Below are 15,808 nucleotides of genomic sequence, written 5' to 3'. Positions count from 1 at the left end.
CAATCCCTCCCAGCATCAAAGTCTTTTCCAATGAGTCAACTCTTCGCATGAGGTGGCCAAAGTACTGGAGTTTCAGCTTTAGCATCATTCCTTCCAAAGAAACCCCAGGGCTGATCTCCTTCAGAATGGACTGGTTGGATCTCCTTGAAGTCCAAGGCACTCTCAAGAGTCTTCTCCAACACCACACTTCAAAAGCATCAACTCTTCAGCGCTCAGCCTTCTTCAGAGTCCAACTCTCACATGCATACATGACCACAGGAAAAACCATAGCCTTGACTAGACAAACCTTTGTTGGCAAAGTAATGTCTCTGCTTTTGAAAATGCTATCTAGGTTGGTCATAACTTTCCTTCCAAGGAATAAGTGTCTTTTAATTTCATGGCTGCAGTCACCATCTGTAGTGATTTTGGAGCCAAGAAAAATAAAGTATGACACTGTTTCCCCATCTATTTCCCATGAAGTGGTGGGACCGGATGCCATGATCTTCGTTTTCTGAATGTTGAGCTTTAAGCCAACTTTTTCACTCTCCACTTTCACTTTAATCAAGAGGCTTTTGAGTTCCTCTTCACTTTCTGCCATAAGGGTGGTGTCATCTGCATAGCTGAGGTTATTGATATTTCTCCTGGCAATCTTGATTCCAGCTTGTGTTTCTTCCAGTCCAGCGTTTCTCATGATGTACTCTGCATAGAAGTTAAATAAACAGGGTGACAATATACAGCCTTGAGGAACTCCTTTTCCTATTTGGAACCAGTCTGTTGTTCCATGCCCAGTTCTAACTATTGCTTCCTGACCTGCATACAAATTTATCAAGAGGCAGATCAGGTGGTCTGATATTCCCATCTCTTTCAGAATTTTCCACAGTTGATTATGATCCACACAGTCAAAGGCTTTGGCATAGTCAATAAAGCAGAAATAGATGTTTTTCTGGAACTCTCTTGCTTTTTCCATGATCCAGCAAATATTGGCAATTTGATCTCTGGTTCCTTGGCCTTTTCTAAAACCAGCTTGAACATCTGGAAGTTCACAGTTCACATATTGCTGAAGCCTGGCTTGGAGAATTTTGAGCATTACTTTACTAGCGTGTGAGATGAGTGCAATTTTGTGGTAGTTTGAGCATTCTTTGGAATTGCTTTTCTTTGGGATTGGAATGAAAACTGACCTTTTCCAGTCCTGAGGCCACTGCTGAGTTTTCCAAATTTGTCATGAAGATCTTTTTGTATAGTTCTGTGTATTTTTGCCACCTCTTCTTAAAAGCTTCTGTTCATTCTATACAATTTTTGTCCTTTATTGTGCCCATCTGTACATGAAGCTGGGAAAGATTGAAGGCGGGAGCAGAAGGGATCAGCAGAGGATGAGATGGTTAGATGGCATCACTGATTGGATGGACATGAGTTTGAGTAAACCCCAGGAGTTGGTGATGGACAGGGAAGCCTGCTGTGCTGCCATCCATGGGATTGCAAAAAATCAGACAAGACTGAGTGACTGAATTGATTGAACTGATGAGTTCTATTTCTTTATATTCCTTTTACTTTCAGGACTAGTTGTAGAAGGGAGAAGAAACCTGCAACTTTTCTATAGTCCTATTCATTTTCCATAACTATTACCAAAATATTTTTTGTCAAAGTTGTGACCAAGATGGCAGAGAAGGAAGAACTTGAACTCCCTTTTCCCATAGGCATCAAAATTACTATGAGAACTACCTGAGGCCTATCTGAAAATTCTTTCCATGATTAAAAACATCAATGAGGAACCAGAAAGAGAGGGATAGGAGGAGTGGATATACAGTATGTTAAGACCCACAACCACACAGGAGTAATATCACAATTACAGAGATTGTCCCTAAACAGCAAACTATACATACAGCATATTTAGTTCTCCAGCTCAGACATCCTGTACTTGATCATCCTGTACTTATCAGCTCCTGGAGTGTCTGTCTTTAAAAATCAGCAGAGCTTATGTATGGGAGACCCAGAGAGGTGCAGGAACAAAGATTCTGTTCTCCAAGTGTATGTACAAACTCTCACATGCTCTCAGTCCCAGCACAGAGGCTTTAGTTTGAGAGAAGCTTGAGTCAAACCCACTTGCTGATCTTGTGGAATTTCTCAGAGAGGCAGGAGACAGCTGGGGCTCCCCTAAGTGGCTGAGATGTTAGTAGTAGTCATTTTTGAGAATTGAGAATCATTTTATCATATGACACAAGCTCTGGCAAGTACTATTTTTGAATCATCCCACTACCCTATCAATACCAAGGACTTGTATCCTGCCTCTGGGCTGGCACCTCTGTGACCCCCAACCCTTTGGCCCATACAGTCAGCCATTCAGGAACATAGATCCACTGACCAGTGACCAACACCAGTCATGTGCCACTGACACCAGTCCATACAGCCACCTGGATAGGGATACAGCCTCATCCAACAAAGGACTAGCACCAAGCCTGCAGTCCCTCGATCCATACAACAACTTTGTAGAGACTTGTCATTGCCCTCCAGTAGCCCTGCAACCACCAAATAAAGCAGAACCTCACAGCTAACTGAGTCAGGATCTAACCCCATGTATGAACAACCCCAAGTTCTTGGACCATCACAATAGAAGATGGTACAAAGACCAAACAGAGGGCAACCTTAGAGCATACAGTTGTACTTATCAGAGGGGAGCATGCTGCTGGACCTCATAGGATGATATCTACATAAAATCACTTCTTCAAAGATTGGGAACCAATCAAAATACCTAACATAGAAATAAAGAATTAGGTAAAAGACTAAGAAACAGAAATATATTTGAAACAAATAAATAAGATAAAACCTTCTAGAAAATAACTAAGTGAAGTAGAATAAGCAATCTACCCAGTAAAGAGCCCAAGGTTATGATCATAAAGTTGTCTTATGAATTTGGGAGAAGAAAGAATGAACACAGTGAGATGTTCAGTAAAGAGTTAGAAATGTATGAAGAATGGAACAGCCTAAAACTACAGTAATTGAAATAAAACTATGCTAGAAGAATCAATAGTATATTACAGGATACAGTGGAATGGGTCAGCAATTGAAGAGTAGTGGAAATCACCCAAACTGAATATAAAAAAAGAAAAACAAATATTAGAATCAATGAGGATAGATTAAGAGACCTATGGGACACTATGAAGCATAGTAACAATTACATTATAGGAATCACAGAAAAAAAGAATAGAGAGAGAAATAAGGGCAGATAATTTATTTGAGCAAATAATAGCTGAAAATGTCCCTCATCTGGGAAAGAAAGTGAACATTTGGGTCCAAGAACTACAGAAGGTCCCAAACAAGATAAATTCAAAAATTTCCATATCAAGGCATGTTATAACTAAAATGGAAAAAATAAAATTTAAAGAAAGAATATTAAAAGAAGCAAGCCTAAAGCAACTAGTTTCCAACAAGCAAACTTTAAGTTGATTTCTCAGCTGAAACTTTGTAAGCCATTAAAAAAAAAAAAAAAGTTGCTATGTTGTTAAAGTGATTAAAGGATACAACTTCCAACCAAGAATATTCTACCCATCAAAGCTAACATTCATATTTGAAGAAGAGATAGAGTTTTATAAGACAAGTAAAAACTAAAACTGTTAAGCACCACTAAACTGGCTGTATAAGAAATGTGAAAGGGAGTTGTCTAAGTGAAAAAGGGAAGGTAATAACTCTAAATACAAAAATTACAAAAGGAAAAAAACTCACTCATAAATGCAAATATATAGTAACAATAGTAGATCAACATTTACAACTCTACAGAAAGCTTAAAATGTAAAAGGTAAAACTATATCCTCAATTAGTAGTTAAGAAATACACTAATTTCTTATATGATATTATACATGTTTTAATGCCATTCTCCCAAATCATCCCCCCACTCCCTCCCCCACAGAGTCCAAAAGACTGTTCTATACATCTGTGTCTCTTTTGCTGTCTCACATACAGGGTAATCGTTACCATCTTTCTAAAGTAAAATAAATAAATAGAAAAAAAATATAATAATAAAAAAAGAAATACATTTAAAAAGATGCAAAATATGATATAAAAATATTAAATGTTAAGGGAGGGAGTAAAAATGTGGGGTGCTAGAATGTGTTGGAAAATAAGATATCATCAACCAAAAATAACCATGTATTTGTTTGGGTTGCTATACATACAAATCATGGTATCCACAATCAAAAGCTTGCACAAAAAGAATGGAAAATTACCCAAAGATTGCACTAAAGATAGTGATCAAATCCTAAGGGAAGAGAGCAAAGGAATAAAGGAAAAGAGCAAAATTGAAATGGTACATGCTTTTAAATAATTGTTTTAAATTTAAATAAACAAGGATCCAATCAAATGCAGAGTGACTGTATACAATACTAAACCCATATGTATGCTGTTTGCTAGAGATTCACTTCTGATTTAAAGTCACACATGGACTGAAAGTAAGGGGATGGGAAAAGGTATTCCATGTAAATGGAAAGTAAAAGTAACATGGGGTAGCTGCATTTATATCAGACAAAATAAAGACTAAAATGAGACAAAGAAAGACATTACATAATAATAAAACAAAGGATATAACAATTGTAACTCTATATGGACTCAAATAAGAAGCAAATATGTAAACAAATACAAATATTTGCTAAATACATAAAGCAAATATTTAGAAAATATAAAGAAATAAATTAAGTTACACAATAATAGTAGGGTATTTTAACACCCTTTTATAACAATTGACATCATACAGACAGAAAAGCAATAAGAAAACACTGGCCTGAAACAACATATCAGATCAAATAGACTGTAGAATATTTCATCCCAAAACAGGAGAATAAACAGTAGTTTCAAGTGCACACGGAGTAGTCTCTAGGATAGATCACATACTAAGCCACAAAACAAGCCTTAGTAAATTTAAAAAGATTAAAATTGTATTGAGCATCCTTTTTTATGATCATAATACTATGAAAGTAGAAATTCCCTATAAGGGGGGAAAAAAAAAAAAAAAAACACAAACACAAGGAGCCTAAACAATATGCCTAAACAATCAATGGGTCACCAAAGAAATAAAAAAGGAATTTTTTTTTAAGTACCCAGAGACAAATGAAAATAAAAACATAGGATCCAAAGTCTATGCAACTGAGCAAAAGTAGTTCTAAGAAGGAACTTTATAGCAATACAAATCTACCCAAGGAAATAAGAAAAATCAAATAAACAACATAAAATTACATTTAAAAAGAGCATAAACAAACAAACAAAAGAGCACAATGTCAATGAAACTAAGAGCTTCTTCGTTAAAAAAATAAATAAAACTGAAGGAATGATGTTAAAGCTGAAACTCCAGTACTTGCGCCACCTCATGCAAAGAGTTGACTCATTGGGAAAGACTCTGATGTTGGGAGGGATTGCGAGCAGGAGAAGAAGGGGACGACAGAGAATGAGATGGCTGGATGGCATCACTGACACGATGGACATGAGTTTGAGTGAACTCCGGGAGTTGGTGATGGACAGGGAGGCCTGGCGTGCTGCAATTCATGGGGTCACAAAGAGTTGGATACGACTGAGAGACTGAATTGAACTGAACTGAACTGAACTGATGGACTTTTAGCCAGCCTTATCAATAAAAATAGAAAGAGGGCTTAAATAAGTAAAATAAAAAATTAGAGAAGAGATGATACATTTATATGCCTATGAAATGGACAATGTGGAAGAAAGGGATAAATGCCTAAAACAGTGCAATAACCCCCAAATAAATCAGTAATAAAGATAAAATATGAAGATTGATCATTAGTAATGAAATTGAGTCAATAATGTAAGACAAAAATAAAAACAAAACTCCCAACAAACATGTTCAGGACTTGATGGCTTCATAGGTGAATTCTACCAAACATTCAGAGAAAAGTTAATGTTTATCCTTCTCAAAATTTTCCAACAAATTGAAGAGGAAAGAACTCTTTCAAACTCAGCCTGTGGGGTCACACTGATACCAAAATTAGACGAAGAAAAAAAAAAAAAAGAAGAAGAAGAAGAAGATTATAGGCCAATATTGCTAATGAATAAGGATGTGAAAATCTTCAACAACATATTAGCGAGCTGAATTCAACAATACATTACAATGATTCTACACTATAATAAAGTGGGTTTGAACACAGGGATCCAAAGATGGTTTAATGCATGCAAATCACTCAGTATTTGCTAATCAGTCAATATTACATTAACTAACTGAAGAGGCAAAATCATATAATCAACTGAATATATAACTGAAAACAATTTCAATGAAATCCAACATCCATTTATGATAAACATCCTTATAAACTGTGTATAGGGGAACAATCCTCAACTAGTATACCCATATACGACAAATATAGAGTCAACATCATACCAACATTAAAAAGCTGAAAGCATTTTCTTCCTCCAATATCAGGAATTAAACAAGGATGGCCACGTTCACCACTTTTATTCAACATGTTGTTGGAAATCCAAGGTACAGCAATCAGACAAAAAAAAAAGGAAATAAATAATCTGATTCAGAGAGTAAGAGCAAAATCATTGGTGTTTGCAAATATGATACTATATATATCACAAATCCCAAAGATGCCACCATAAAGCTATTAGAACTAATAAATAAATTCAGCAAATTGCAGGATACAACATTTACATATAGAAATGTATTTTGCTTCTATATACTGATGACAAACTATCAGAAAGGGAAATTAAGAAAACTGCTTTGTCTAAAATTGCTGAGTTGTCCTAAGATGGCAGAGGAATAGGACAGGGAGACCACTTTCTCCCTCACAAATTCATCAAAATAACATTTGAACTCTGAGTAAATTCCACAAAACAGCTTCTGAATGCCGGCAGAGGACATTGGGCACCCAGAAAAGCAGCCCATTGTCTTCAAAAGGAGGTAGGAAAAAATATAAAAGACAAAAAGAGAGGCAAAAGAGGTAGGGGCCGAGCTCAGTCCCAGGAAGGGAGTCTTAAAAAAGAAAGAAGTTTCCAAACACCAGGAAACACTCTCACTGCCAAGTCTGTGATGAGCCTTGGAACCACAGAGGGCAATATAACTGGGAGGGAAAATAAATAAATAATTAAAACCCACAGATTATGTGCCCAAAGGTAACTCCCCCAGTAGAGAAGCAGCGCAGATGGCTGCATCTGCCACTAGCAAGCAGGGGCTGGGCAGGGAGGTGTGGGCTACATTGCTTAGAGTAAGGACCTGGCCTGAATGCCCCAAGGGCAATCTGAGGGAACTAACTTTGGATAGCAAACCAAAATGTGGGATAGCTACCCCACAAAAAGCCCTAACCTAAGACACCTTCAGGTCCACTCACAGAACAAAGGGATGACTAGAGCTATGCGAAAAGCCCTAACTTAAGACACCATCAGGCCAGCTCACAGAACAAAGGACTGAGCAAAGCTAGCTGGTGACAGGTAGGCGAGGGCAGCCAGAGCCAGAGGGGACAATCGCGGCACCAGAGAGGCATTATCTACCAAAATGCAAGCAGGGTTCTTTGCTAACCAAGACTTCTTGGGATTCTAGATGGTCAACATCTGCCTGAAAAGGTGCACTGATTGTACACCTAGAAAACTGAGCAGCAGGGATAGGGGAGGCAATAAGTTGCAGTGACCATGATCACCAATCACCTGCTCACCTGAGCTTCTCGGACCCGGGAAGGCCACAAAACACAGGCCCAACTGAGTCTGTGCCTCTGAGGACTACCCAAGTACCTGAACCTGAGCGGCCTAGACCTGGAAAGTGCATACAACCCAGGGCCGGCCTCAGACAGTTTCTGGCAGATCAACCTAGAGCCTAAGCAGTGTAGACAGGGAAAGCACACACGCTGTGAGTGGGGACAAACAGTGTAGCCGAGACACTGAGGACACATGCCAGTGTTATTTGTTTGCAGCGTCCCTCCCTCCCTACAGCACAACTGAACAAGTGAACCTAAGAAAGTGTCCACCACCGCCCCCTTGCATCAGGGCAAAAATAGACACTGAAAAGACCAGCAAACAGAAGTTGAAACAGAGGGAACCTCCTTGGAAGTGACAGTTGCAATAGATTAAAACCGTGTAGTTAGTACCAACTACATAGAAAGGGGCCTATAGATCTTGAGAAATATAAGCCAGATCAAGGAACTATTCGAAAATGAACTGAACACACACTGCCCACAACAATACCAGAGAAAGTCCTAGATATATTTTTACTATTTTTACTAGCATTCTTTATTTTTTTTTTATTTTTAAGTCCTCTATTACTCCATTAATTTTCATTTTTATAACCTACTATTACTTTGTAAAAAAAAAAAGAGAGAGAGAGATGCTATTTTTTAAAGCAAACTTCATATATATATATATATATATATATATAATTTTTGTGACTTTTTTTTCTTTAATACTGTATTTTTGAAAATCCAACCTCTACACTAGATTTTTAATCTTTGCTTTTTGGTATTTGTTATCAATTTTGTACCTTTAAGAATCTAATCTTCAGTACTCATTTTTACTTCGGAGCAAGATCACTGGCCTGATTGCTCTCTCCCTCTTTGGACTCTCCTTTTTCTCCACAGGTCGCCTCTATCTCCTCCCTCCCTCTTCTCTTCTCTACCCAACTTTGTGAATCTCTTTGTGTGTTCTGGACTGTGGAGAACAATTAGGGAACTGATTACTGGCTGGATCTGTCTCTTTCCTTTTGATTCCCCCCTTTTATCCTCCTGGCCACCTCTGTCTCCTTTCTCCCTCTTCTCTTCTCTGTATAACTCCATGAACATCTCTGAGCAGTCCGGACTGTGGAGCGCACTAAGGAAGTGATTCCCGGCTAGCTTGGTCTCTCCTCTTTTGATTCCACCTCATCTCATCCTGGTCACCTCTATCTCCCTCCTCCCTCTTCTCTTCTCCATGCAACTCTGTGAACCTCTCTGGGTGTCCCTCACTGTGGAGAAACTTTTCATCTTTAACCTAGATGTTTTATCAACGGTGCTGTATAGATGGAGAAGTCTTGAGGCTAGTGTAAAAATAAGACTGAAAACCAGAAGCAAGGGTCTTAAGTCCAAATCCTGAGAACACCAGAGAACTCCTGACTCCAGGGAACATTAATCAACAGAAGCTCATCAAACACCTGCATACCTACACTGAAACCAAGCACCATTCAAGGGCCAACAAGTTCCAGAGAAAGACATACCATGCAAATTTTCCAACAATACAGGGACATAGCCCTGAGCTTCAATATACAGGCTGCCCAAAGTCACTTCAAACCCATTTACATCTCATAACTCATTACTGGACACTTCATTGCACTCCAGAGAGAAGAAATCCAGATCCACCCACCATAACACTGACACAAGCTTCCCAACTAGGAAACCTTGACAAGCCACCTGTACAACACCACCCAGAGCAAGGAAACTCCACAATAAAGATAACTCCACAAACTGCCAGAATACAGAAAAGACACCCCAAACACAGCAGTATAAACAATATGAAGAGACAGAGGAATACCCAGCAGATAAAGGAACAGGGCACATGCCCACCAAACCAAACAAAACAGGAAGAGATAGGGAATCTACCTGATAAAGAATTCCGAATAATGATAGTGAAAATGATCCAAAATCTTGAAAACAAAATGGAATAACAGATAAATAGCCTGGAGGCAAGGATTGAGATGATGCAAGAAAGGTTTAACAAGGACCTAGAAGAAATAAAAAGAGTCAATGTATATAAAATATGCAATGAAAGTCATTCAGTCATGTCTGACTCTTTGGAACCCCATGGACTGTAGCCTACCAGGCTCCTCCTTCCATGGGATTCTCCAGGCAAGAGTACTGCAGTGGGTTTCCATTTTCCTTCTCCAGAAAAATGCTATAAATGATATTAAAAACACTCTGGATGGAACAAAGAGTAGAATAATGGAGGGAGAGGTTAGGATTAGTGAGGTAGAAGATAGAATGGTAGAAAGAAAAGAATTAGAGAGGGAAAATAAAATGAATTAAAAGAAATGAGGACAATGTCAGAGACCACTGGGACAATGTTAAATGCCCCAACATTTGAAGCATAGGTGTCCCAGAATAAGAAGACAAAAAGAAAGACCATGAGAAAATACTTGAGACGATAATAGTTGAATACGTCCCTAAAATTAGGAAGGAAATTATCACCCAAGTCCAAGAAACCCAGGGAGTCCTAAACAGGATAAACCCAAGGCAAAACACTCCAAGATACATATTAATCAAATTAACAAGGATCAAACAAAAAGAACAAATATTAAAAGCAACAAGGAAAAAACACCAAATAACACACAAGTGGATTCCCATATGGATAACAGCTGATCTTTCAATAGAAACTCTTCAGGCCAGGAGGGAATGGTAGGACATACTTAATGGGATGAAAGAAAATAATCTACAGCCCAGATTACTGTACCCAGCAAGGATCCCATTCAAATATGAAGGAGAAATCAAAAGTTTTACAGACAAGCAAAAGCTGAGAGAATTCAGCACCCCCAAACCAGCTCTCCAACAAATACTAAAGGATCTCCTCTAGACAGGATACACAAAAAAGGTGTATAAACTTGAACCCAAAACAATAAAGTAAATGGCAACGGATCATACTTATCAGTAATTACCTTAAAAGTAAATGAGTTGAATGCCACAACCAAAAGACATAGACTGGCTGAATGGATACAAAAACAAGATCCCTATATATATTGTCTACAAGAGAGCCACCTCAAAACAAGGGACACATACAGACTGAAAGTGAAAGGCTGGAAAAAGATATTCCACACAAACAGAGACCAAAAGAAAGCAAGAGTAGCAATACTCATATCAGATAAAATAGACTTTAAAACAAAGCCTGTGAAAATAGACAAAGAAGGACACTACATAATGATCAAAGTATCAGTCCAAGAAGAAGATATAACAATTATAAATATATATGCACCCAACACGGGAACACCGCAATATGTAAGACAAATGCTAACAAGTATGAAAAGGGAAAATAACAATAACAAAATAATAGTGGGAGACTTTAATATCCCACTCACACCTATGGATAGAACAACTAAACAGAAAATTAAAAAGGAAACACAAACTTTAAATAATACAATAGACCAGTTAGAGCTAATTGATATCTATAGGACATTTCACCACAAAACAATGAATTTCACCTTTTTCTCAAGTGCACACGGAACCTTCTACAGGATAGATCACATCTTGGGCCAAAATCTAGCCTTGGTAAATTCAAAAATATTGAGATCCTTCCAAGCCTCTTTTCTGACCACAGTGCAGTAAGATTAGATCTCAATTACAGGAGAAAAATTATTAAAAATTCCAACATATGGGGGTTGAACAACGCATTGCTGAATAACCAAAAAATCACAGAAGAAATCAAAAAATAAATCAAAATATGCATAGAAACGCATGAAAATGAAAATACAACAATCCAAAACCTGTGGGAGACTGTAAAAAGCAGTGCTAAGGGGAAGGTACATAGCAATACAGGCATACCTCAAGAAACAAGAAAAAGTCAAATAAATAACCTTACTCTACACCTAAAGCAACTAGAAAAGGAAGAAATGAGGAACCCAGAGTTAGCAGAAGGAAATAAATCTTAAAAATTAGGGAAGAAATAAATGCAAAAGAAACAAAAGAGAACATAGCAAAAATCAACAAAGCCAAAAACTGGTTCTTTGAGAGGATAAATAAAATTGACAAACCATTAGCCAGACTCATCAAGAAACAAAGGGAGAAAAATCAAATCAATAAAATTAGAAATGAAAATGGAGAGATCACAACAGACAACACAGAAATACAAAGGATAATAAGAGACGACTATCAGCAATTATACGCCAATAAAGTGGACAACGTGGAAGAAACGGACAAATTCTTAGAAAAGTACAACTTTCCAAAACCAGACCAGGAAGAAATAGAAAATCTTAACAGACCCAACACAAGCATGGAAATTGAAACTGTAATTAGAAATCTTCCAGCAAACAAAAGACCAGGTCCAGACGGCTTAACAGTTAAATTCTACAAAAATTTTAGAGAAGAGCTAACACCTATCCTACTCAAACTCTTCCAGAAAATTTCAGAGGAAAGTAAACTTCCAAACTCATTCTATGAGGCCACCATCACCCTAATACCAAAACCTGACAAAGATCCCACAAAAAAAGAAAACTACAGGCCAATATCACTGATGAACATAGATGCAAAATTCTTTAATAAATTCTAGCAATCAGAATCCAACAACACATTAAAAAGATCATACATCATGAGCAAGTGGGCTTCATCCCAGGGATGCAAGGATTCTTCAATATCCACAAATAAATCAATGTAATACACCACATTAACAAATTGAAAAATAGAAGTCATATGATTATCTCAATAGATGCAGAGAAAGCCTTTGACAAAATTCAACATCCATTTATGATAAAAACTCTCCAGAAAGCAGGAATAGAAGGACCATACCTCAACATAATAAAAGCTATATATGACAAACCCATAGCACACATTATCCTCAATGGTGAAAAATTGAAAGCATTTCCTCTAAAGTCAGGAACAAGACAAGGGTGCCCACTTTCACCACTACTATTCAACATAGTTTTGGAAGTTTTGGCCACAGAAATCAGAGCAGAAAAAGAAATAAAAAGACTCTAAATTGGAAAAAAGAAGTAAAACTCTCACTGCAGATGACATGATCCTCTACATAGAAAACCCTAAAGACTCCACCACAAAATTACTAGAGCTAATCAATGAATATAGTAAAATTGCAGGATATAAAATCAACACACAGAAATCCCTTGCATTCCTATACACTAATAATGAGAAAACAGAAAGAGAAATTAAGGGAAAAAATTCCATTCACCATTGCAACAAAAAGAATAAAATACTTAGGAATATATCTACCTAAAGAAACAAAAAAACCCATATATATTAAACTATAAAACACTGGTGAGAGAAATCAAAGAGGACACTAATAGATGGAGAAGTGTACTGTATTCATGGGTTGGAAGAATTAATATAGTGAAAATGAGTATACTACCCAAAGCAATCTATAGATTCAATGCAATCCCTATCAAGCTATCAATGGTATTTTTCACAGCACCAGAACAAATAATTTCACAATTTGTATGGAAATACAAAAAACCTCGAATAGCCAAAGCAATTTTGAGAAAAAAGAATGGAACTGGAGGAATCAACCTGCCTGACTTCAGGCTCTACTATAAAGCCACAGTCATCAAGACAGTATGGTACTGGCACAAAGACAAATATAGATTAATGGAACAAAATAAAAATCTCAGAGATAAATCCACACACCTATGGACACCTTATCTTTGACAAAGGAGGCAAGAATATACAATGAAGAAAAGACAATGTCTTTAACAAGTGGTGCTGGGGAAACTGATCAACCACTTGTAAAAGAATGAAACTAGAATACTTTCTAACACCATACACAAAAATAAACTCAAAATGGATTAAAGATCTAATTGTAAGACCAGAAATTATAGAACTCCTAGAGGAGAACATAGGCAAAGCACTCTCCGACATAAATCACAGCAGGATCCTCTATGACCCACCTCCCAGAATATTGGAAATAAAAGCAAAAATAAACAAAGGGGACCTAATTAAAATTAAAAGCTTCTGCACAACAAATGAAACTATAAGCAAGGTGAAGACAGCCTTCAGAATGGGAAAAAATAATAATAAATGAAGCAACTGACAAACAACTAATCTCAAAAATATACAAGCAACTCCTACAGCTCAATTCCAGAAAAATAAATGACCCAATCAAAAAATGGGCCAAAGAACTAAACAGACATTTCTCCAAAGAAGACATACAGATGGCTAACAAACACATGGAAAGATGCTCAACATCATTCATTATCAGAGAAATGCAAGTCCAAACCACAATGAGGTACCATTTCATGCCAGTCAGAATGGCTGTGATCCAAAAGCCTACAAGCAACAAATGCTGGAGAGGGTGTGGAGAAAAGGGAACCCTCTTACACTGTTGGTGGGAATGCAAACTAGTACAGCCACTATGGAGAACAGTGTGGAGATTCCTTTAAAAACTGGATATAGAACTGCCATACAACCCAGCAATCCCAGTGCTGGGCATACATACCAAGGAAACCAGAATTGAAAGGGACATGTGTACCCCAATGTTCATCGCAGTACTGTTTAGAATAGCCAGGACATGGAAGCAACCTAGATGTCCATTAGCAGATGAATGGATAAGAAAGCTGTGGTATATATACACAATGGAGTATTACTCAGCCATTAAAAAGAATGCATTTGAATCAGTTCTAATGAGGTGGATGAAACTGGAGCCTATTATACAGAATGAAGTAAACCAGAAAGAAAAACACCAATACAGTATACTAATGCATATATATGGAATTAAAAAGATGGTAACAATAATCCTGTATGCGAGACAGCAAAAGAGGTAAAGATAAATAGAACAGTCTTTTGGACTCTGTGGGAGAGGGCGAGGGTGGGATGATTTGGGAGGAGAACAGCATTGAAACATGTATCATATCATATGTGAAACAAATCACCAGTTCAGGTTCAATGCATGATACAGGATGCTCGGGGCTGGTGCACTGGGATGACCCAGTGGGATGGTATGGGGAGGGAACTGGGAGGGGAGTTCGGGATGGGAAACAGGTGTACACCCATGACGGATTCATGCTGATGCATGGCAAAACCAATACAATATCGTAAATAAGAAAAAAAAAAAACGTAAGAAAGAAAATAATAAAATTGCTTCTCAAAGATTAAGTGACCTCCATATAAATCTAATGAAGAAGTTAAAAGACTTGTACTCCAATATTTTGACATGTATGAAATAAACTGAAGAAGGGGCAAACATACATTAAACTTTTACCATAGATTGAAAGAATTAATATTGTTAAAAATGTTCATACTACCCAAAGCAATCTACAGATTCAATACAATCAGTACTAAAATACCAAAGACATTTTTTACAGAACTAGAATAAGTCATTCTAAAATATGCATGGAAACACAAAAGACCCTAATTAGCTAAAGCAATTTTGAAAAAGAAGAATGAAAGTGACAGGATCATGCTCTGTGGTTTTTAAACTCTACAACAAAGCTAGAGTAATGAAAGGAATATGGTAATGTCACAAAAACAGACACATAGCTGAGTGGAACAAAATAGAGAGCCTGGAAACAACCCATAAATTCATGATGAATTAACCTAGGGCAAAGAAAGTAATAAAAACACAACAGAGAAGAGACAGTTTCTTTTATAAATGGTGTTGTGAAAACTGGATGGCTACACACAAAATAATCAAATGGGACTATTTTCTCACACCATATACAAAAATAAACTCAAAATAGATTTAAGACTTAAGTGTAAAATCTAAACTATAAAATTTCCAGTTAGAAAACATAGACAATACACTCATTGATGTTATTTTTAGCATTATTTTTTTATTTATCTTCTCACAACAATTCAACAGTAAAAACAAGCTAATGAAACAGCATAAAACTAAGAAGCTCTTGCACAATTAAGGAAACTACCAATGTTAAAAAAAGACAGCCTACTAAATGGGAGACAGTATTTACAAATCACACATCTGATTTTCTTATAGTTGAGTAAAACACTATGTTTTTTTAATTCCAATTAATAATTTACATCTTATTTTCAAGGGTATGTAATTAAGTAATATTCAATTTAAAATGTCTATATATAGCTATAACATTGATAGGCATGGCATTTAAATGTAAATTCCTTTTCAGTAAGCTAAGTTTCCTCTATCTTCATCTAGACATTTTAGAACATAGCAAACACATTAATTAAAGTAGAAGTACCCTTATCACTTTATA

The sequence above is a fragment of the Bos grunniens genome, chromosome 9 (genome assembly GCF_055505025.1).
Source record: "Bos grunniens cultivar Pamir isolate PY7600 chromosome 9, Bosgru_T2T1.0, whole genome shotgun sequence".
Taxonomy (NCBI): Eukaryota; Metazoa; Chordata; class Mammalia; order Artiodactyla; family Bovidae; genus Bos; species Bos grunniens.
Note: the sequence above shows the minus strand (reverse complement) of the source record.